The following is a 23,178-nucleotide window of genomic DNA, read 5'->3' on the forward strand; positions in this document are numbered from 1 at the left end:
TGCGTATGAGCGTGACAAGTGTCGGTAACAGAAGTGAGTCACCATCCACATGTCTTCCTTTGGTGATGAGCTGCTACGTGCCGCCATGTGTCATCTATGAAGGTGAGTCAGCATGCTAGGTGTCACCTCCTGGTGAAGTGTGTTCCATGAGGTGACACGTGTTATGGTGACTCATCACCTAACTCACTATATATAGAAAGGCCGGGTGAGTAGTTTTGATACATCGACACACTGATAAACCACATCAGTCACGACCCGAATGCACACACAACCCCCGCTTGTTTACCACGCACATAGAACCAAACGGCTTCCTGCCAATGTTACGTTCTCTCAATTCCAACTCTCTTTCGATCCCGAACTCGCGTTACAAATAACGTTCGGGTGCTAGGGTAATCCCGGCAGTACATACTGCTTCGGCTGTTGTACCATAGGAAACAAACAAGCTCGCAGAGGTAGCCCGAAATCTGTTTTAAGGGACCTCCGTTTAACATAAATCGTTAGCCACAACCAGGAACCACAGTTTGTTCAGTTTTGCAGTTAAGAAAAGGTGTAGATATTTTCGGGTGATCAAGACGGGTTCACCAAGCGAAGAGGTGTACAAGAAGACATGAATCAGAGGTGATGCTCGGGTCTCGGTGAACATGAGCTAGACGATGTGAGCGCGGTTCCGGTGCGGATTCGATACAATGATCAACTCGGCTCCGGTCCGGTTTCAACTCGTCAAAGAATCCGACGTTCGAGCACCAGTTGGGGACTTCGGTATGAATCAACACATGTATATATGTTGTTATTCTCGTTTAGATTTGTATACGGTATATGCACTAAAATTTCCCAAATTGTATAAAGAAATTATTTATTTATTTTATTAATATTGTTTAATAATATCGTGACCCATTTCCTACCGTTAAAACTATAAAACTTGTAAATAAATGAATGTGTCATTAGTTAAGCCTCTCCTACCATCCCTAAATATCCATGGTGTCCAATTGTCCATCTTTCTCATCCCTTAGACTACTTGATCGCTTCGTCGATTCATTAAGTTATTGTAGATAGATACCTAAATTGTCCAATTGTGCATTCGATGAGGTTTGCATAATCGAAAGCGAGTAGAAGAATTAGAGTACACAATGTAGAGGGTTCATATGGATATCTAATCCTTTTAGATTCGGAAAAGACCGCTTACCTTTTCCTTTAGAGTATGAAGTTCCCGACAACAACGATTATGTTAGAGATCTTCTAGTGTTTTGGAAAGATAACTTATAAACCTTGTTTTGGCCGGTTTATTTTTGGCATGTACTTGTTTTTGTCGTCATTTGTTCGGTTTTCAGGTCGGTTTGGTTAACCGGTTTATTTGCCCACCTCTACACCCCCCCCCCCCACCCTCCCTTTTCATGCCCCTTCACGCCACACCGGCATGGTGTCTAGAGCTTCTCCACCTGCAAAAGCATTGCGGACTCAGACTGGTGACACCCCACAGTGTGAAACCCCAGTGCACAGCCTTAAAGATCAGTCCTCATAAGACATACACTCTATTAAATTACATATCAACAAAATCCAAAGTTTACAAAATTCTTACAACCATACATAAAAATACAAAAATTAAAGAATGTTTCAGCCCTATTGTTGCATCTTCTCTTTCAGACCTCCAAGAGGCCCATAATTTTTTGACTTTGACCCCTGTTGACTACAATTACAACTACCATTATTGAGATTTTGACCACAATTTAGACACAAACCTTTACACATTGGGTCACATATAGCATTGATCTTTATTTCCAAATGAACCATATCTCTTATATGTTTAGATATATCTATCAGTTTCTCTTCAGGTGGAAAATACAGCCAGTCATCTAAGTCAACCGACTCGTCGTCGTCTCCTTCTTCACTTTGACCATAAATCACTCCCATGTTTATAACTTCAGGTTCTTCTATCGGCTCTTCAGTTAATACAAGCGAGAAATTTGAAAACACGCAATCAGCAGCGGGCCCACCACACCTTAAATGAAACAAAACTCTAACTCATCAAAATCTTTAAACATGTAGCCATTATTATATTAACATAATGCCAAGAACTAAAGGTTACCTATTGTATCCGAGGGTTATGACTGTGCGTATGATCCCATCAAGCTTCAAGTTATGTTTCTTCCTCGTTACATCAACGGATATCAAGACAGGTGTTCCGTCTGGAAAATCTTTAACAGATTTTTGTGACCCATAAGCCCATTAAAGAGGCCCGGGATTTCGAAACTTGGGTTGAAAGATGACCTAATCCTAATCTTTCTAAGGTTGTACAATACTCAAGGTGAGAGATTGAAGGGTTTCTTTGGTACATTATAGCTCCTTCCCAAGGTGAATCTAGATCATCGTCGTCTTGATCTATCCAATCATCTTCAATAATATTCTCGTCATCGGCTAGCTCAAAGTTGGAGTTCAATGAATCTCTTGTAACAAATTCTAAATGTGACTTATGTTTTAAACCCGGTAATATATGCTTATTAGCAAATAACTGCTTTTGAAGTATGTTGCGATGTATAGAACTGTAACGCGGGTGTGATAACGATGCTTTGGCATTATTAACATAAAAGCAAGGGGTCATGACGGAAGAGGATAGAATTAGAGGCATTCTCAACTTTACCTTTACTCAACTCCTACTCTTTATGTAATTAATAATTTTGTTCAGTATGCAACTGACTAAAATCTACTGAAACTTTATGAAATTGGAACAAAGGTTATGTGGAAGTCATGCTGCCAATAGTGACAAGCAGCTCCTGTAAGATGATTCAACTCAGGTTATTAAAATATATAAGATATGAGAAGAAGCAAAACATATGTGTTATGTAGATACACACACATGATTTAACTTTTGTAAACCTTAATGCATGCAAAATAGAAGCAACAGTACAACATTATATGTGTTCAAAACCCCATGCAATTCTAGCCTTTTAATCTATTTATGACTTATAACTAGGGGTGCAAACGAGTTGAGCTGCTTGCAAGCTACACGAGATCGAATCGATAAAAGCTTGAAACGAGCTGAGCCTTTTCGAACTTAAGCCGCGCCCGTCAGCCCGAGCCTCAAATAAAGCTCGTTTAGGCTCATCGAGCCTTGTGTTTATATTTTAGTTTTACCTGTTTCTTCTATGTATTAATCTCACAATGCACAACTGAGCTCGAGACGAGATTTGGCTTGTTTAAGGTACTACACGAGCCCGAGCTTAAGCTTATTTAATGTTTTTTTTTTCTCAAAATGGATATAAATAATAAAAAACATATACATGTTAAGTAATACATAATAAATGAGCCGAGCTCGAGCTTTAGAAAAAGAACTCAAAACGAGCCGAAATCAAGCTCTCGCAAGTCAAAACAAGCAGAGCCCGAGCTTGAAAAAACTGCTAACGAGCCAAGCTCGAGCTTTAGGAAATGAGCTTGAAACAAACAAAGCTCGAGCTCTCGTAAGTCAAAACGAGCTGAGCTCACGCCTAGTTGAGCATGGCTCTTTTACACCCTTAGACTTTCCAAATTTAAATTGAACATGAACTTCATCAGAAATCTAACATCTGCATACTTCAAATTCAAAGCAGATTCCAATTATACATACAAAGTTCAAGAATTCGCTTCACATATTTCCCTATAGTCTACGAATTAAACATAAAAACATAACGAAATGACTGCAATTAGAGCTAAATTTGTATAAATTTTATCATTAATCGTAAAAACAAAGATGGATTCGATACATTCATATAATAATTGTCGTAATGAAACCTAGACTGAGATGCTAATATTAGAGAGAAGGAGAAACAGATAGATAGAGAGTAAAACCCGAATAAGAATAATGATATGGTTAAGAAATCATGTACCCAAACAGGGTGCTAAAGAGGTGTTTGGGACTTTGGGCCATAACTAATGGGCTTATGATACATATTACAATACATAGGCTAGGACTCATAGGAGGGAAAAGTTAAAATAGGAAGATTAAACAAAAACTCCTTAAAAGATTTTAAAAATAGTAATGAAAAAATCATAACTTAAAATATAAATAAAAATTAAAAAAAAATTTAAAAGCTCCTTAAAAGATTTTAAAAATAGTAATATAACTAAAATAGAAAAGACAAAATGCCGAAAAAAAGACGCAATGACGAAAATGAACAAAAGACACAATTTTAACTAAAAAAATACACAATAGATCGTAAAATATAACACAATGCCGAACAAATATAACACAATATCAAGAAAAAAGACATAATTAATGACGAAAATAAACACAAAGCACAATGATAAACAAAAAGACATAATGATATTTTTTCCTCAACATTGTTTTTTTTTAAGAACGAGGAAGCGGGTGGAAACATTTTGTGTTTTTATTTTTTTTGTTTTTTTTATTAAATTTTGAGTTATAATTTTATTATTAAATTTTTTTTTGGGTTTTTCTGAGGGGTTTTTTTGAGTGACTACTAATCATTCTCATTTTTGTCTCCATTTATAGAATAACTTGACTGACCCTAGCATAGGATGTTAGACGGTATTCATTTATTTTAAGTTTTAAACTGCGAACTTTAATGTTAGATAGATTAATTGGATTGTGGGTTTATAATTGCATGCATGCTTAACTCTTATACATCAATTGTTTATAAATTAACTATGGACTCTGATATCGCAGTTCATAAATACAAACCATAACCCGATATAAAAGATTGAAAATGAACCATAATCTAAAATCAAACATTGAAACAATGAGATACGGGAAATGTTCGTCTTTGTCTTACTCTTTCCGGACTCTACTTCAATGAGTGGGATTTTACTATGTATGCATAGTTGTTTGTTTGTTATGTATTTCGGATGTGAACAAGCTAAAGTTATTAGTATATAATTGTTGTATATGATTATAAAAGTTGTTAGAACTCATATAGCAAAATATGTGGGATTTGGTGCAAAATGATAAAACCATCACAGGAAACAAACTAAAATCGCTATGATAAGGATTTTGAATATATGTGATTATATTGCAAAAAATGATAATTTTGGTTAAAATAGCAATTTGAATAAAGTTGGCTCATTTGATAAAGTGAATTATGGTGAATTCTTATGATTAATAACACTCCCAAAATGCGTTTGCCCATTAAACTGATCAAAGTTTACTGTGACATTTCCCAAGTTAAACCACTTTTGAGTGTTTACCTTGCATAATTTCTAAACAATTAACCATAAAAACCAAAACAAAATAAAATTTTCCAACAACCAAAGATCCAGCATGTTAAACTATTTGTAATGAGTCAAAGATCATGTAGTCAAAAGTCAAAACAGCCTTTTGATCATCTAAAAGTGAAACTTTTTTTATGTACATGTAACAAGTAGTAAACTTAACCATGAAAAACTTGTGCAGATTTTACCTCTTCTGCATCATTTCACAGGCCAATCAAGTTGCTCCACTGTTCCATTGAATAAATTCCATGATCCATCAGCAATCTCATCAAACAACTGATTCCAACCCCATCTCGAGTACCCAAAGAAAAACCAGTATACAGTCACAGGCCAGTCATGCGATTCTAAATTTTGCCTTAAGTTGAGTGTAGTCAATGGGTCAAGGAAGTAAACGCCAGGTAAAAACTTCAGGGTGTTCGTCTCTTACACGAGTTAAAGCGACAAGAGGAAGTTTAGGTGCCATGAGAAAACCACCATAAGACAGCGGTGCATCTTTCAGGGGATCCAACCCCTCTTCTATTGGTTCCATGATGTCCCAAATGAGAAGCCTGTTGATTATCAGACCCTGAAATCCGTTAGTCTTATCCGCTTTCACTATGAGAATTTTGGATCCCTCAAATGGACTTAGATCAGTAAGTTTTTCTGTTGCAATGAGCATGGAGCCGGGTGTTATTTCAGGTCTAGCTCCACTGGAATCGTATGGCGCATGAGGCACATTCTCGGTTGCTAACTTTTGGGTATAGGCCTGGCGGGTTCTGGTGTGGATTATGTGAATCTCAAGGTTTCCCTTCTGCTTTTCAGGCTCTGGTGCTTGCTTTTTTGGTTTCTCATTCCTAGCTCCATGTTCAGCTTCATTCCATAAGGTATCTACATCATAAAAGTTATAAAAAGCTAAATGGAACATGTATGTGTTATTATATACACCTGCAACATTTGAACTATTCTTAATCCTCATTTTATGCCAATAATAATACACAGGCTTTAGAGTTTAGACATTAAGCGGATATCCAACAAATCCTTAGTTTAATGCAGGTTGCATAATATTATTACAAGGTATGCTTAAAACTATAATCAATCAAATCAATTTGCAATACAAAGCTAGGCCTCCATATACAATGGAGCTTCAAAACATCTAGGGGTGCCAAAGGGGCGAGCTGCTCAAGATTTGATGGATAAAAAGCTGGAAACAAACCGAGCCTTATTGAGCCCAGCCGAGCTTTATCCTCAAATAAAGCTCGTTTACTTTTCAAGCCCAAGCTCGAGCCTTGCATGCGAAGATCGTTTAGGCTCGTCGAGCCTTAACGACCCTAGTGTATTTCCAAGTTTTATCTCTTATATTCTTCTATGTATTTACACCCATCACACACACTGCACAGCCGAGCTTAGACTCGTTCAGGCTTTTCTCAAAATATATAAAAGAATTAGCTCGAGCCTTTGAACAACAAGATCGTTTAGGCTCGTCGTAGCTATTAGAGAGCATAACCATTAACGGTTTCTCTCCAAAAAGTTCATACAAATCTAATATTTAAAATATATAACTCTCGTTTATATTTAGATAGTTTGAATAGGTTTGATTAGTTTTTATTCTGTCTTTATTATTCCATATTTGTAGCTTGTAACCGATTTCATTTTCTTATATTAATACCTCACTGTTATCAATAACAAAATCAAGTTGGTCTGATAAACTTATCAGTAGCCTGGTTTATTTCCATGCTTTATCTGTTATGCACTTAAACATAATTATTTGCACACTGCACATTCGAACTCGAGCCAAGCTTTGGCTCATTTAAGCACACCACACGTGCACAAGCAGCGCTGTTCAAAAAGCTTGAGGCTTGAAGCTCGGGCTCGTGGCTCGCTCGATTAAAACTAGGTATAAAAAGTTGTTTTGAAACATCCTGGGCTGATTTTGATCATTTTTATAACTGAGCCAAAATCGACTCTGGCTCGGCTCGTGGTCTCGATCTTAAGCCCGTTTAACTTCAAAGTCAAGCTAGAGCCTAACTAAGTTACCCAGTTTAATTTCGAGCCCGTGCTCCAAAACACCCTGGCTCGACTCGTGAACAGCCCTATGCACGAGCTCAAGCTCGAGCTCAGGTCGTTTACACTGTTAGGTTAACAAACTCATTAACAATATGAAGAGTAAAGGACATAAATGCCCTTGCACACACACTATACATAAAAATTTGTCTTAACGCATCACATTAAGTAGCCCTAATAATTTGTGTAGGAGACATGCACAGGTGTTAATTAGTACTTAAATCAAATAATATAAATAAACAATTTCAGTTGAGGTTTAATTAAGCGATGGATGTAATTAATTACATTGGAGCGTGAGCAGGTGAGGATTGAGGCGAGCTTGAGAGAAGTTGCGTTCGGTAAGAATCTGCCATTGAAGTGGTGTGGTGGTGGCGTAGGGTTTGGAATTTGAATATGTTATACAGGAGAAGCAGCAGCAGCTCCAGTGATGATGAACAACGGCGGAGATGATGATTTCTCATTGCCGGAGAGAAGAATAAACTGTAACTACTAATAAATTACTCGTGTGGGGAATGTAAACCAGGTAAACTAGTCGTCGCGACTAAAGGATTTATAAATAACTCGTGGGCGTTGATTACGAGTCATGAAACTTATTCAGTCGTGACGAGTAATTGATTAGTGAACGTGCTCGTTACAGTTAGTTTAAGGACACATGGCAACTTTTTATTGGTTCTAAACTACTTGTCACGACTAGTTTATAATACATATTTCTAGAATTTTTTACAAATGATACCTAAAATAAGAACTTTATTTTCATAAATATTTATTTTGGGAATTTTCCCTTTGTTTTTTTAATAAAAAGTGTCCATCTTTAATTGCATTTCTTTATTTATATTTCCAGTAAAACATCTCGTTCATCTATTTTCTTGCTTTAAATTTAACTTTTCATAAATAAACCAACTAATGTGTTTTGATATCTTGTGTGTTTTACTGATTTAACCAAAAAAACTATGTGTGACCCTAGTGCACAAGATGGAATGGATCAATACCCTATTTAAGAGGTAATCAACTTACCTCCATTTGTTCGGTTAGAAATTAAATTTTTATAGGTGATTTATAGAATATAACTCCTTGTTAATAATTAATTACGGTCTATACACCCGTTCTAAATAATTCTTTATTTCTCATAGTCAATCGAGTCCAATTATTATTATTATTATTATTATTATTATTATTATTATAATAATAATAATAATAATAATATTATTATTATTATTATTATTATTATTATTATTATTATTATTATTATATAATACAAACAAGAAGCTTGGTGCCGCAAAGTCCCGATGGGCAACTTTGCGGCACCACATTGATCCTTTTGGGTTGTTTCAGTTTCGGTCCGTAACAAACGTAACAAAAACCGACCGAATATAAAATTTGTTTTGTTTTGTTTTAGTTCCGATACCGTAACAAAATGATGAAAACCGACCGAATACAAGTAGACTCAACGCATTTTGTCTTAGTTCTAATATCATAACAAACGTACCGAAATTCGACCGAATGCTGATTTTGTTTGTTTTTTTGTTACGGTACCGTCATGAATATGACATAAACCAACCGAATTTGCGTAGACTCATTGTCTCAATGCCCAGGATCAACAACTATCGGGTTTACCAACGCTCGAGTTTTACCGGCTAACGCCACCCCATTGATCCACCTCAAATTTTATTATTTTTTTATTCTGGTTTTAGTTGTAGTACAATAACACACGTAACCAGAACCAATCGAATTCGGGTCGACTTATCGCCAAGTGACCGACAACGCTTGAGTTTTACTAATGCCCTGACGCAACGCGCGAGGTAGAACACTAGTTTGTAATAGAAGACAACTCCTTGTAAATAATTAACTAAAGTCTATACAAGAAACCAAACTCTACTCAACCAACTATCCAGTTGAAAAACATTTCAACTCCGGTTTCATTTATGATTGTTGGATTTTTTTAAAAACAAAAAATTCGATACGTGACTTTCTATGATTAATAATCTTTATTTTGAATATGAATACCGGCATGTCCGGAAATTTTAACGTTTAGTTACGAGAAATCTGACTACCGAAAGAAGGTGAACCTAGAAGAAAAACCTTCTAGATAGTGATCTTAAATGACTATGTTATGCCGGTGAAGGTGAACCAACATAATATGCACATTCTTTATTGTTTGTGTTTGTATTTATCAAAATGACACCTGTAAAAGGTAAATGCCGGTCCCTCATTTTCTCTTTAGTTTTTACTTTTCAAACAAAGTTTTATCCTATTAATAATTATAAGCTTTAAGTCACATTTGATGACTGATCACAGTTCCAAGTCTTTGCCAGCCAAACAACAACTGTGTTTTGTTGTACCTGGCTAGTCTTTTATACTTTGTGGGAACTGTAGCTTTTGCTGCCGATAATGTTCATATGGGCCATCATCTTTTTCCCCGTCTTCTTTATATAAGTCCTGCTCTAGAGAGTCACTAAAAACCCTCATCACTTAATATTTTCAAGATACCAGCAAAGACAAGATGGCTCATCAAACGACCACCGACAACAAATATGTAAGACATGTTCATTATTTCACACGATTTAAATTACACACGTACTCTCTTTGTTCCAATTGCATTCATTTTGACGTTATTTTACTAATTCCGTGAAATTGCTCTAATTTTGACATCATTTTACTAATTTCATGAAAATAACATTAAAAGTAGCGGAAGGTTAATCGGGCATCATGTGGTGGTATTGATAACCAAATGACAAAGGTACATGCACCAGATGGTTGTTGAGTGTAGTGTCTTATGCCCAAAGCTTGATGTAAAACTAATATCGTGTCGGGGTCTTACGGGAAGCAGCCTCTCTATTCCTATGTGGTAGATTAAGACTGTCTGCATTTTACTCTCCTAAGACCCTACCATAGCTTTGCTATTGGTGGGATTTGCTGAGTATGATGATGATGGCTCTCTTTGTTCCAAAGCATTGGGATCCATTAAATAAAAATCAGAGACTTAAATGATGGATTTTGAGCTTGACAGCCGAGCCAAACCGCCTAAGCCATAAGGTCTGGCTCGTCGATACCTTTTCATTGACCACTAGTGGGCCATATAATTCCACTCGTAGCCCAAGTTATATAATTTTTAAGTTTGGACCCTTTCAGCCATATTTACCCCTATCAAGCTTCTCATCAGTCATCAATTAGCAAATTGTGGCTGTAAATAATTTGGAATTTATAATATATTGCATTGCTACTCTTTTATTTAGTTATGAACGGTCTAATTTTGGCATGGGGCATGTACATTTGTGTTATTGTGTGTACTAATCTTTTTCGACTTTGGAAGACGCTTGGAGATGTGATTGGGAGAGGATCAAACGGTCCGGTATACAAGGGTTTGGACATAGAGAATGGAAATTTTGTTGCAATGAAACAAGTGTCTTTGGAGAATATTGCACAGGAGGATCTTAATAACATCACGGTATGATTATAGCTATTCATAGGTTTTTATGTTTTGCCAGCTTTAGTATTTAGTGAAGCTATCGTTCTAAACATGTTACGAAGTACTTCTCAAGACTCGAGTAGCGAGTCAATATCAAGAACACAAACAAATGAACAAAACGGGAATCGGATAACTCCCAAACATTTTGTTATTCAAGAAAATAACCCAAAACTTGATTACATCCCATAACATTATACGGTATATATAGACTAACCTACACTCGTTAGAGTTAGACTACAACTAGAATTGCTAAATTAATTAGGATTCAACTCTTAACCAACTATTATCTACTTGTCAATATTAATCCCGCAAGTTCACCGACTTGTGATTTAGAGTCTGAATTTACTAACTACTTCATCATCTCTAAGGATTTATCAAAAAATGGTCCTATTGGTTGGTTAGCATGTTACACACAAGTGCTTTATTTATATTAACATCTTTATTTTTGCTTATTGTATGGGCAAATCATGAATCAAATGCTTGTGGTAACTTCTAAGCAAGAGATTGACTTGCTTAAGGTAATCATCTTGATTTTGAACCTTTTGTATTTATTTAAAAATGCTGAATGTATATTTAATTTTTAATCACTTGGATAATGTTTTTAGACATGCGGGTTCTATAGTCATGTTATATAACTTATATGATACAATTCTTGTAATGTAGAATTTGAACCATAGAAATATTGCGAAATATATTGGATCCGTGACAACAGAGACGCATCTTTATATAATTCGAGAGTACGTATATGCTATCTTCTTTCGCTTTTTAATTGTTTATTTGGTGGTGATCTTACATTCTTACTAACCTCAGGTATGTGGAGAATGGCTCGCTTGCAACCATCATTGAGCCCGACAATTTTGGGCCGTTTCCTGAATCATTGGCTGCTGTTTATATAGCTCAGGTTTGTTACTGGTCTTCAATTCTTCTATTATGTCTTAAATCTGGTATTAATTTTATATTTCTGGTAGGTTTTGGAAGGCTTGGTTTATTTACATGAACAAGCGGTCATTCATCGCAATATTAAGGGTGCTAATATTCTTACTACTAAAGAGGTAAATAAATGTTTCCTTTTTTATCACCACTTGGATTACATTTTTCTTTTGCTTTTCGTGTTACATATGTCTAATATCATTTTCAGGGCGTCATAAAATTGGCAGATTTTGGGGTTGCCGCGAAGCTAACCAAGGCTGATGCTAATCAACATACAGTTGTTGGCACGCCTTACTGGATGGCTCCTGAGGTACTCTTTTTTATTAAAACTTATATAGTAAAATTTACCTATATATTGTTTTTAATTTTTATTCTTTTAGGTGATTGAAATGTGTGGAGTTTGTCTTGCATCTGATATATGGAGTGTTGGTTGCACTGTGGTTGAGCTACTTACCGACGCACCTCCGTATTCTGATCTTCAAACCCATGCCTGCTCTCTTTAGGATTGTTCAGGTATTCTTTTTTTTGTTTTTGTATTTTATCGTCACCACATGATTAGCAGGGTCTCGGTGGGACCCGTGAGTTTCGAGTTACTGAATTTGTTATTTATTTTTTCTTTAGGATGAGAATCCCCCAATTCCGGAAAATTTGCCACCTGAAATAACTGATTTTATCCGCCAATGTTTTAAAAAGGTAAGGTGTGATATATTTGATTTGATCTAAGCTTGCTAATTGGTAATTACTATCATGACCTTGGTTATATATGATTTATCAAACATTTAAATTCGTATTTCAGGATGCTAGAATGAGACCTGATGCAAAGTTGCTGCTTTCTCACCCTTGGATACAAAATTCTAGGCGTGTTGAAAGCTAAATGAATACATGTATTTACTATTGAAGAAACACTAATTGACCCCGGGCAGATTACGGATAATCTGGGGGTTAAATAGATGTTTCCCACGAGGGTTAGGTCCGGCAAAGATGGTTCTTCTGATGACCTGCAAAACAGACACCGTGAGCTCGTCACTGAGAAGGGGGGGTACCTCCTTGTGACCACCCTCCGGCGTGAGAATCAGACTAGATTGCTCTTGAATATAAGTGTATATTAAGAGAATGACTAGAGCAGATATCAGATAATATATGGAGATATAAGATGTGATAAGATGATAATACCGTTCCAAGGTGTTGGAGTATTTATAGCCGAAGGTAGGTTTCCAAGAAGGTACAGCCGGCTGAATAGTATTCCTGTTCTGCCAACTGTGGGTTTCGCACATGCCATGCTGGTGGTTGGTGGGTAGGCAGCGGCTGATAGTGACCAGGCCGGCTGTGTACTATTCCTTTTCCACCAACTGCAGGCTATGCACGTGCTACGACAGGTTGGTGAGTAGGCAGCGGCTGATAGTGACATTAAGTAATAGAGCATGCTGCTCGTTGTACTGTTGTCAGTGAGCTGTCGCAGCTTTGGTCAGATCTTTTGTCCATACCTCGTCAGGTACAGTACAAAAGATCCTCCAGTAGCGTACGGACTGGCTCATTTGGGCGGGAGTTTTCCCGGCTTTGGGCGGGAGTGTTCCCGGCTTGCTCACTCCTTCTTCAGGTGACATTACTGAATTATTTAAGAGTTAAGTGCCTTGTGCGTGTAGCCTTGCTGCGCGGGTAGCCTTCCCTGATGCCTAGTATCCGTTGCTGCGGGAACAGGCGGAGTACGTCGACCATTGGGAGGCTTTTCCTGCGGGAACAGCTTGCGTACTGCGCGTAAGGACGTCACGTCTCTGAGCATGGTGGGTCCTGCGGATCCAGTTGGTTTCTGCGCAGACGTCTCTCTTCAATGTGTCTTGCGAGTTTAGCCTTTGCGCAGACGTCCCTGTTGAAGGTGAGTCTTGCGGGTTCAACTGCGCAGACGTCCCTCTTTGAAGTGAGTCTTGCGGGTCCAACTGGGCTCTGCTGGGACCTACCTCTTCAAGTCCCCCCAGTCCAATGTTCTTCTCATGAATTGTTAATAAGTGAGGTGAACTTTTGGACTTAAACAAAGGGTTTTGAAAAGGGTTTAGTTTTAAGGTTTTCCATGGGGATTCTTCCGGCGGAAGTCCTAATGTCACGTGCAGAAATTCCCGACTTTTCTGCTTGATCTTTGGGTATGATGCGGGTAGGTCTGTAACCTCCTCGCAAGTCAGGAGCGTTGAGTTCCACTTGTGTAGATTCTCCATGAGGTTTTGGTAGTTTTGAACATAGTGATCAATTATGTTAAACAAACAATTCCATCTTGGAGCTTCAAACAATCTAGTTCTCGACGTTCCCGCTATGCGGGGATGTTATTCCCGTTTCCGCAAGCATGGCCCAGAAGATCCTTCTTGGTTTCAATTCCCTGCAGAGTGCTAGGTATGTGAAGGGTTTCGCCTTGACACTGTACCCGCACTCGTCTTATAGTTACTTTACTTCCAATGTATTCCTGGCTTCAATTCCCTGCGGGTGCTAAGTATGTGAAGGGTTTTGCCTTGACACTGTACCCGCACCCGTCTTATAGTTACTTGGTTGCCGAGGTATACTTGGCTTCAATTCCCTGCAGGTGCTAAGTATGTGAAGGGTTTTGCCTTAACACTGTACTCGCACCTGTCTTATAGTTACTTGGTTGCCAAGGTAAGGGGTATAGTCCCGCTTACTTTTGAATCTTTTTGAATCTTTTTGAAATTCGAAGAGTTGGTGAAAGTATAAGAACAGTCCAAACTGTTGAAGGGACGGTTGCGTAGTCCGACGGTTTCTTCTGACAGTTTCAGGACGTGTAGGAAGTTATGGCGACGTGACATTATATGGTCGTTCCAGACGTTTTTTCAGGCGCGTGGGCGCGAGTTTTCGGGCGCGTGGCCGCGAAGTTTACGGCGCGCGTCCTGTCAACAGCTGTTGCCAGCTTGCTTTTTCCACGTGTCATAGTTTCATTGCACCAGCGTTTTCCTCTCTCTTCCGCATTAAATTCATCGCATTCATTGCGATGAGTATATAAAGGGGGAGAGGGTGCATCTTAATCCACACCTTCACTTCACTCTTTTTCTACTAAACGATTTCCGGCGAATACTCTAACTTTTCTGTCGAGCATTCTCCTGAAATCGTTCTTCTTTACATCGAAAACATGTCTTCCGTTCATGATCTTGAGGCTACCGCCGAGGAGTCTGACGTGTATGCCGAGAATCCGTCGTCTACTTCTGATAAGGACGATAAGAATACTGCTGGTGAGTGCCAGTGTGCTCTTACCGTCGACCTGTACCAGTACATTGTTAGGAAGTTCATGCTCGAGCCTTTCGAGCCTGAGTTTCCTAAGCCTTATCAGACGGTGTACGATGCCCCCAAGGGCAAGATAGGGGTGTATGCCGCGTTCTTCATCTATGGGAATCTCAGGTTCCCATTGACGAAGTTTGTGTACCGTGTTTTGGAGAAACACGGTGTACATCTGACGGAGGTACACCCAATGGCGATCGTCAAGATTCGCCATTTTGAATGGGTGTGCCTCATTCTGGGCGTGGAGCCCCATGTCGACCGCCTGATGACCTTCTATTCCTGGAGGTGCATCCAGGGGTGGTATACCTTGGTCACTCGGATCAAGGGTTTGAAGATCTGCGCTACCGAGCGCAGTCTTCGGTCCTGGAAGCGGGAGTTCTTCTATATCTCCGCTCGCGTCGTCCCCATAGCGATGACGTTCAAGAACGGGAGAGCTCTCCCGAACCTTCACGCCTCCAACTACCAGGAGGCGGAATGGTTCTCCAAGATTTCCCGGGTCCAGTCTCCGGTTTACCGCTTTGCGGAGTCCGGGATGGTGATGCTCGGGATGAGCCGGGTGTGGAAGGATGCTGGGGCGGAGGCGCCACAGATTCCCATCGTCATCGAATACGATTTGAACTCTATCCCTTACTGTATGCTCCGTCTTCTTTGCTGATTTAGAGTTTTTCTTCTAACTGTTTCTCTTTTTATTTCAGAGGGGAATGACTTACAATCGCTCCTGCATCCGCGGGAGGCTGGTGGTCCCGCTCGGCTGGGTACTCGTGCTCTTGATGAGAACGAGTTGCCCATCCTTGAGCAAACGGCGGATCGGTTTGTGGATGTCTACCCACCGGGCCATGAGATTTTGAGTGCCACGCGGCCAGGTAAGGAACTCTTTAACCCCCGCCCTCTCCATGCTCAAACCTCTGCTGGAATTCCTCTAATCTTGTCATCTTCTGATGAGGAATCCGCAGATGGTCCTTCCTTCGCGAGGAGGAAGAAGGCTGCTAGCGGGAAGGGCAAGGCGAAGGTTGCCTCCACCGCCGATCAGGTTAACCGGTCTGACTCGGAGACCGAGAGCGAGGAGGCGGCGGGGAACCCTGGTGGTGGTGAGACCACTGTTCCAGAGGTTGAGACAGCTGTCACCTCTGAGCAGCCCAGGATGACGACGGTGAGCGGCGTGAAGAGGCCGGCTCCATCGGGTTCGTCCCCGCCTATCAGAACCTTCAAGCTGAAGAGAACTCGTAAGTATAATTTTCATTTACTTTTAACTGCATATCCTTCCGCAATTATATTTAACTATCTTGTCTTCATGCAGGCGTGGATGCAACTGCATTCCAAAGTGGTGCGGGGAGGAGCACCTCTGGACCCATGACGGTAGGTTTGGTCAACCTACCCGAGGCGATGACCCAGGCGGCTGTGCCTGTTTCAAGTGTTGGTTTAGTTGCTCATCCCGTTGAGGCAACTGTTCCAACTGTAACATCATCCCCGCCGGCTGTCAGTGCGATCTTCACGGAATCCTTCACTGAGCCGGCGGTGATATTTTCTGCGGGTTCTTCCGCAGCGGCGGCCGCGGTTGTGAGTTCACTTCCAGTGAGTTCACCTCCGATGGTCTCTACCGCAGCGGCTTCAACCGTGCCTCCGGCACCGGCGACTACCTCGCCCCCGGCCGGTTCAGCAGGTATGTTTGGGGCTTCTAGCCAATCTCTGCCTCCTTCCCATCTGCTTGACCTCTTAGATGGATATCCGTTAGGTTCGGGTTATGGGTTCGGCGGCTACCGGCCTGTTGTCTACCCTACAGGTGCGTAGGGTTATTTTGGCCTATTCTATGTTTTTTTTTTATATCATCTTTTCCTAACTGCTTTTTGTTTTTACAGTGTCGGATTCCAATGAAGTGTATGTTCCACGTTGGAACATCCGCCGGGGAACAACCCTTCGGACGGTTGTGGACTGCGTCGAGTGGGCGCGTCACGCAGCCCCCAGTGGTGCACTGGGAGAAGCTATGTCAAGCTACCAGGAGGGTAGGCTGACAAACGAGCTTCGAATTCTCCTTGCCCGGATGCAGCCGCGTGTCGAGTTGCTTTGTCGTGAAAACGACAAGTTAAAGGCGGCTCGTATCCAAGAAGTAGCTCAGGCGCGGGCTATCCGGGAGGAGAACAGGAGACTCTCCGCCGTTGCTGCGGAGAAGGAGAAGGCCTTCAAGGCCCTCGAGGTTGAAGTTCAGGCCCGTCTCGAGGCCCGTTCCAAGGCTGCCCAAGCTGTTAACGAACAGCTTCGGTTGGCTAAGGAAACTGCGCGGAACGCGACTGAGAGGGCCACCAAGGCTGAAGCCGTTGCTGAACCTCTGCGCGCCGAAAATGAGGAGCTCAAAGCCAAACTAGAGAGGCTTCAGCAGGCTCATGATGCTTTGGCTATGGAAGACGCCAAGAAGCTTCAAGAAATCTTGGACCAGAGGGGTATGCTTGACCATACTGAGCGTAAGCTAAAGGGCGTTGAAGAGGCTGCTGCTAAGGAAGTGTTGCTTGCCAACCTTAACAAAAGTGAAGCCGAACGCGCCCGTAACCAAGCTCAAGCTGCCCTCTAGGAGGCTCTGGTTACCAAGGAATGGCTTCTACGAGAAGCGTTGTCGCAGGTAAGCTTAGCTTCATAACGTCTTTACGCTTTTCTTTGTACTTAGAAAAGGTTTTGATACTTGGTATTTTTTCTTGTAGGTTGTGCATCGAGTCTTCACGGACACATCATATGACGATGCCATGAGCGCAGCCCTCAACGCTTCTCATGAGGATGGGGAAAAGGCTGGTTTCCTGCTTGGTCTAGGGTTCGTTGAGAAGAGCATCCCGCCTTCCAACTTCCCTCTATATGATGTAGATACTGAAGCTGCGTATGACCAAGCAGTGAACCAGTATGCTGCCTTCCCGCATCCGGTGGTGGAGAAGGTGAACGAAGTTGCTGCTGCTGATGATGGGCTAACCATTCTCAAGACCTTCCTTGAACCGCCACAGCCAACTGATGGTGCGGGTACAAGTGGGTTTGGAGGGAGTGGTCCTGAAGCTTGAACCTTTAGATCCCTTCCCACTGTTAGGATAGGTTTATGTTTTTGTATAGATTTACACTCTTGTAGGCGGGTAGATACCCGGCTATTCTTGTAATACTTGAATTTTTATGGAATGTATAAATCTTTGTGCGGGTAGGACCGCCACTTTCACTGGATGACTTGCTTTATAGACGTTTTATGATTTGCTCATGCATATTATAGCTTAATTTGGCACTTGTTTTGCCGCATAAACCATATATGATTCGCTCGTGCATACTTTAACTTAGCAAATTTCCAAGTGTTTTGAACAAGTTAACCGTTCGACGCGCAGTTGTCAATAGGTTAGTGTTCAGTTTCCTCTATCATGATTGTGCGGGTAGGACCGTCACTTTCATTTAGTGGGATGACCGATCTTCACCTATAACTGACCTGCGTGAAGGTTTGCCGTTTTTTGTGTTTATGCGGGTTTTGCCGCCGTCCACACGCAATGATTTTTCACACTTATTTATGCGGTGAATACCGGCATATCAGTGTTGAATAAGTTAACCGTTCGACGCGCGGTTGTCAATAGGTTAGTTCGGTTTCCTCTATCATGATTTGTGCGGTTAGGACCGGCACTTTCATTTAGTGGGATGACCCAACTTTACCTATAACTGACCTACGTGAAGGTTGTCCTCATCTGTTTTTTGTGCTTACGCGGGTTTTGCCGCCGTCCACACGCAACGATTTCTTCACACTTATTTATGCGGTGAAAACCGGCATATCAGTGTTTTGAATAAATTAACCGTTCGACGCGCGGTTGTCTATAGGTTAGTTCGGTTTCCTCTATCATGATTTGTGCGGGTAGGACCGGCACTTTCATTTAGTGGGATGACCCAACTTTACCTATAACTGACCTGCGTGAAGGTTGGCCGTTTTTTGTGTTTATGCGGGTTTTGCCGCCTTCCACACGCAATGACTTACTTCCCCACTTATGTATGCGGTGAAGACCGACATATTAGTGTTTTGAATAAATTAACCGTTCGACGCGCGGTTGTCAATAGGTTGGTTCGGTTTCCTCTATCATGATTTATGCGGGTAGGACCGGCACTTTCATTTAGTGGGATGGCCCAACTTTACCTATAACTGACCTGCGTGAAGGTTGGCCGTTTTTTGTGTTTATGCGGGTTTTGCCGCCTTCCACACGCAACGACTTACTTCCCCACTTATGTATGCGGTGAAGACCGGCATATCAGTGTGGAAAGTTCATAAGTATAAATGTAAGATTATCAGCGTCAATGTGATAAGGAGAATCATTTCCATTAGAAGTGGCTCTGGGCCTTTTCTTTTACAAGTTTGGAATTGATCTACATGCAGACTGTGTAATTGAGCTCATTTCCATGTTGTTGGGATGGGAGTGTCATCGAGCCTTTCGAGCCGATATGCACTTGGTTCGGAATCTCGTTGTTTGCGCAGTATGTAGTCTCCAACATTGAAGTTGCAGTTTCGTGTTTTTCCCAACTGGGGTTCAACACGCATTAGCCTGCTCAGCGTTCATTACGCCACGAGGTGCCTGAGCGTCCCATCTCTGACAAATGCTTCGACGATGTCCTTCAAGTCTACGCATTCCTCGGTGTTGTGGCCTCTTGTTATGTGGAAGTCACAGAATTTGCTTTGATCAGCGTTTGGACGCTGTCGGATAATTGGAGCCTCTGGCCATGGGAGCCTCTCAGTGACGAATATTTCGGTGACGCTATTGGTGAGTGGCGTCCATCTGGAGTTCTGGTTCGACGACTGCATGTTGTCCTTTCCGCCTAACCGAGGATGCGAGCCGGATGAGGTGTCAAAGTTTACCCTTGACTGCCAAATACCTAGCTTCCTCTTTTTGTTTAGTCGGGCGGTAAGGACGTTGTTTTCTCTTGTTTTCTAGGTGTAGAGGTTTGTGCTTTGGGGAAGATCTCTACCCAGTTGCTTTTCCGTTTCCGCTGTCATGATGGCATCTCATGTGGATGGCATACCGTCTTTACCCGTTAAGGTGCGGATGAGCTCTGGATATTTCGCGCCCTGAATGAAAGCAGCGCGAACAAGATCTTCGCTAATAGCGCCCAGACTCAGCTTCTTTGAGTTGAAGCTAGTGATGAAGTCTAGCAAAGATTCATCTTCCTCTCGGATGCAGTTGAGGATCGTCCATTGCTCTTCAGTGTACTTTCTTTGTTGACTGAAGTGTTGGCTGAACTTCTGTTGGAAGTCTGCCCAATCGTAGATGTGGTGGACCGGTAGACGGTCAAACCACGCTCTGGCTGCCCCAACAAGTGTCATTTGGAACATGTAACACCACGTGGGTTCCGTCCAGTTGCTGACGGTTGCCCCCGCTATGAATCTGTTCAAATGATCATCTGGGTCAGATATACCATCATAAGTGCCGATGTTGGACATCTGTTTGGCACTTCTCGGGGCGATTGCTTCCGCAATGTCCCTTGCAAACTTGGATGTTCCCGCATTTGCAGCAGTTGGTCTGAAGGTTTTGGAGAAGTCACGCGGGTTTCCCGCCGCATTCCTTGGTTTGAAGGTGACTCCGAAATTCCTTCTCGGTTGGAAGTCCGTTTCCTTACGCTTCCCTTTCGCCCTATGGCGAGGGTTTGCGTCGGTGTCGGATTCCTCCGAGTACTCGCACTCACTACTCATGTTGAGCTGTTGAGTGCTTCCAAATTCGTCAGCCTGTTGGATGGAACGTAAGCGTTCGTCCAACTCAGCTTGGAATTCCTTCTGACGTGCTTCCGCCCACGCTTTAACTTGTTCAAGTGTTTGGCGGGGGAGCCTCGTCTGTTGTCTTTCCACCTGGGTATCAATGAATCCCAGGGGATGATTGTTTACTGCACTTGCCCCGGCTTGGGTAACCGGGGTAGTGTTCGTAAAATTTACTGCACTTGTCCCGGCTTGAGTAACCGGGGTAGTGTTCGTAAATATTGTGTACTCGCCGGTGTTCCCCCCAGTAGCTGGGGTTGTGGTTACCGGGGTTTCTTGGTCACTCGTTGGCCTTGGCAACGGAGTAACCTTAACCATCTTTCCAGAAGTTTGAAGAAACTTAAAAAGTAGTTCTAGCTTTTATGCACGGATGGCGCCAATGAAGAAACACTAATTGACCCCGGGCAGATTACGGATAATCTGGGGGTTAAATAGATGTTTCCCACGAGGGTTAGGTCCGGCAAAAATGGTTCTTCTGATGACCTGCAAAACAGACACCGTGAGCTCGTCACTGAGAAGGGGGGGTACCTCCTTGTGACCACCCTCCAGCGTGAGAATCAGACTAGATTGCTCTTGAATATAAGTGTATATTAAGAGAATGACTAGAGCAGATATCAGATAATATATGGAGATATAAGATGTGATAAGATGATAATACCGTTCCAAGGTGTTGGAGTATTTATAGCCGAAGGTAGGTTTCCAAGAAGGTACAGCCGGCTGAACAGTATTCCTGTTCTGCCAACTGTGGGCTACGCACATGCCATGCTGGTGGTTGGTGGGTAGGCAGCGGCTGATAGTGACCAGGCCGGCTGTGTACTATTCCTTTTCCACCAACTGCAGGCTATGCACGTGCTACGACAGGTTGGTGAGTAGGCAGCGGCTGATAGTGACATTAAGTAATAGAGCATGCTGCTCGTTGTACTGTTGTCAGTGAGTTGTCGCAGCTTTGGTCAGATCTTTTGTCCATACCTCGTCAGGTACAGTACAAAAGATCCTCCAGTAGCGTACGGACTGGCTCATTTGGGCGGGAGTTTTCCCGGCTTTGGGCGGGAGTGTTCCCGGCTTGCTCACTCCTTCTTCAGGTGACATTACTGAATTATTTAAGAGTTAAGTGCCTTGTGCGTGTAGCCTTGCTGCGCGGGTAGCCTTCCCTGATGCCTAGTATCCGTTGCTGCGGGAACAGGCGGAGTACGTCGACCATTGGGAGGCTTTTCCTGCGGGAACAGCTTGCGTACTGCGCGTAAGGACGTCACGTCTCTGAGCATGGTGGGTCCTGCGGATCCAGTTGGTTTCTGCGCAGACGTCTCTCTTCAAGGTGTCTTGCGAGTTTAGCCTTTGCGCAGACGTCCCTGTTGAAGGTGAGTCTTGCGGGTTCAACTGCGCAGACGTCCCTCTTTGAGGTGAGTCTTGCGGGTCCAACTGGGCTCTGCTGGGACCTACCTCTTCAACTATGATTCTGTTTAGTCCTTAAAATTGGTGTGTTGTATGCTAAAGTAAGCTATATGCTTGTAATGCGATATTTATATTATATGTGCACTAAAGTAATTTTTTATGCTTGTAATGTTATATTTATATAATATCACACATAACATATGCGTTCTTGAGTACCAAAACTAAGCAAATGTATTAAAGTTATTTGATAAACATAGCGTATTCACGCCATTTAACTACACCATCATGTCTTTAACGTGTTTGCCACGTTTTTAATAAAACAAACCAGCATTTTCATATCCCTAATCATCTTCAAATTTACACACGCTACAGTTGCATGCTATTTTGCACTACATTATTAAGATGCTAAATACATTATTTTTTTTTAATAATATAGCCGAAAACTTCATTTTCAGTCCCAAACTTTTAAAACACAAGAGCAAGAAAATTTACTACTTATTACGGGACGCTCAACTCGCAACCCATGTGATTAAAAGAGTACCCAAATCATGAACATAAAAATTAAGCCAACAAATAGGATATACTATTGAAAAATCATAACACCATAGAATAGCCATGAAATGCTTTATTAAATGTTTCATTAAATCGAGTGTTGTCCCTCACTGCTCTTTTTTTTTTTTTTTTTTTTTGGAACGGCTGTCCCTCATTACTCTAAATCTAATTGCAGTTTTTTAGTGTGTGTATAAAGAATTAAATGATCTAGCATATCTAAATTGGTCAAACATTATAAATGACCCAGTTGGCCTTCATTTAACCATTCATCCAACTCTTACATGCAAGTTCCCTAAATATCCAAACCTAAAATGTTGCATACAAAATATTCTATTGATAAACGTATACAAGGTGTTGCGTACTTGACTAATTTTTCATTCAACTCATCTTTATTCGACGAGGTTATTAGGTTATTCATCATAAAAAATCGAGAACATTGAATATTAATTTGCGGCCGTTATTGGTAATTTTACTTTTTAGGGTGGTAAACACGATATTTATGCCCAACGTATGCCTATCCATTAGATTTTCAAGTAGCACGTGCTCATACACATGTTTGCTTATGGGTGGTGACGGTTGATTGACAATGACA

General features: G+C 41.4%; 2 pseudogenes across 2 annotated transcripts; one reads left to right on the forward strand and one right to left on the reverse strand.

Annotated features, from left to right (window-relative positions):
- Positions 1–1,590: 1,590 nt before the first annotated feature.
- Positions 1,591–2,769, reverse strand: LOC143547470 (large ribosomal RNA subunit accumulation protein YCED homolog 1, chloroplastic-like; annotated as a pseudogene). Its single transcript, XR_013137776.1, has 2 exons — positions 2,084–2,769; positions 1,591–1,996 (listed from the first exon to the last, which is right to left on the reverse strand). The product of XR_013137776.1 is annotated as a large ribosomal RNA subunit accumulation protein YCED homolog 1, chloroplastic-like (transcript).
- A 6,968-nt stretch (positions 2,770–9,737) lies between these two features.
- On the forward strand, positions 9,738–12,530 carry LOC143547496 (MAP3K epsilon protein kinase 1-like; annotated as a pseudogene). The gene is made up of 10 exons (XR_013137778.1): positions 9,738–9,772; positions 10,550–10,684; positions 11,203–11,223; positions 11,369–11,442; positions 11,516–11,606; positions 11,674–11,757; positions 11,844–11,945; positions 12,016–12,148; positions 12,257–12,328; positions 12,432–12,530. The product of XR_013137778.1 is annotated as an MAP3K epsilon protein kinase 1-like (transcript).
- The last annotated feature ends 10,648 nt before the right edge of the window (positions 12,531–23,178 follow it).

Source organism: Bidens hawaiensis, unplaced genomic scaffold (assembly GCF_021521415.1).
Source record: "Bidens hawaiensis isolate Kalapana, Puna unplaced genomic scaffold, B.hawaiensis_p1.1 tig00014722_1, whole genome shotgun sequence".
Lineage (NCBI taxonomy): Eukaryota > Viridiplantae > Streptophyta > Magnoliopsida > Asterales > Asteraceae > Bidens > Bidens hawaiensis.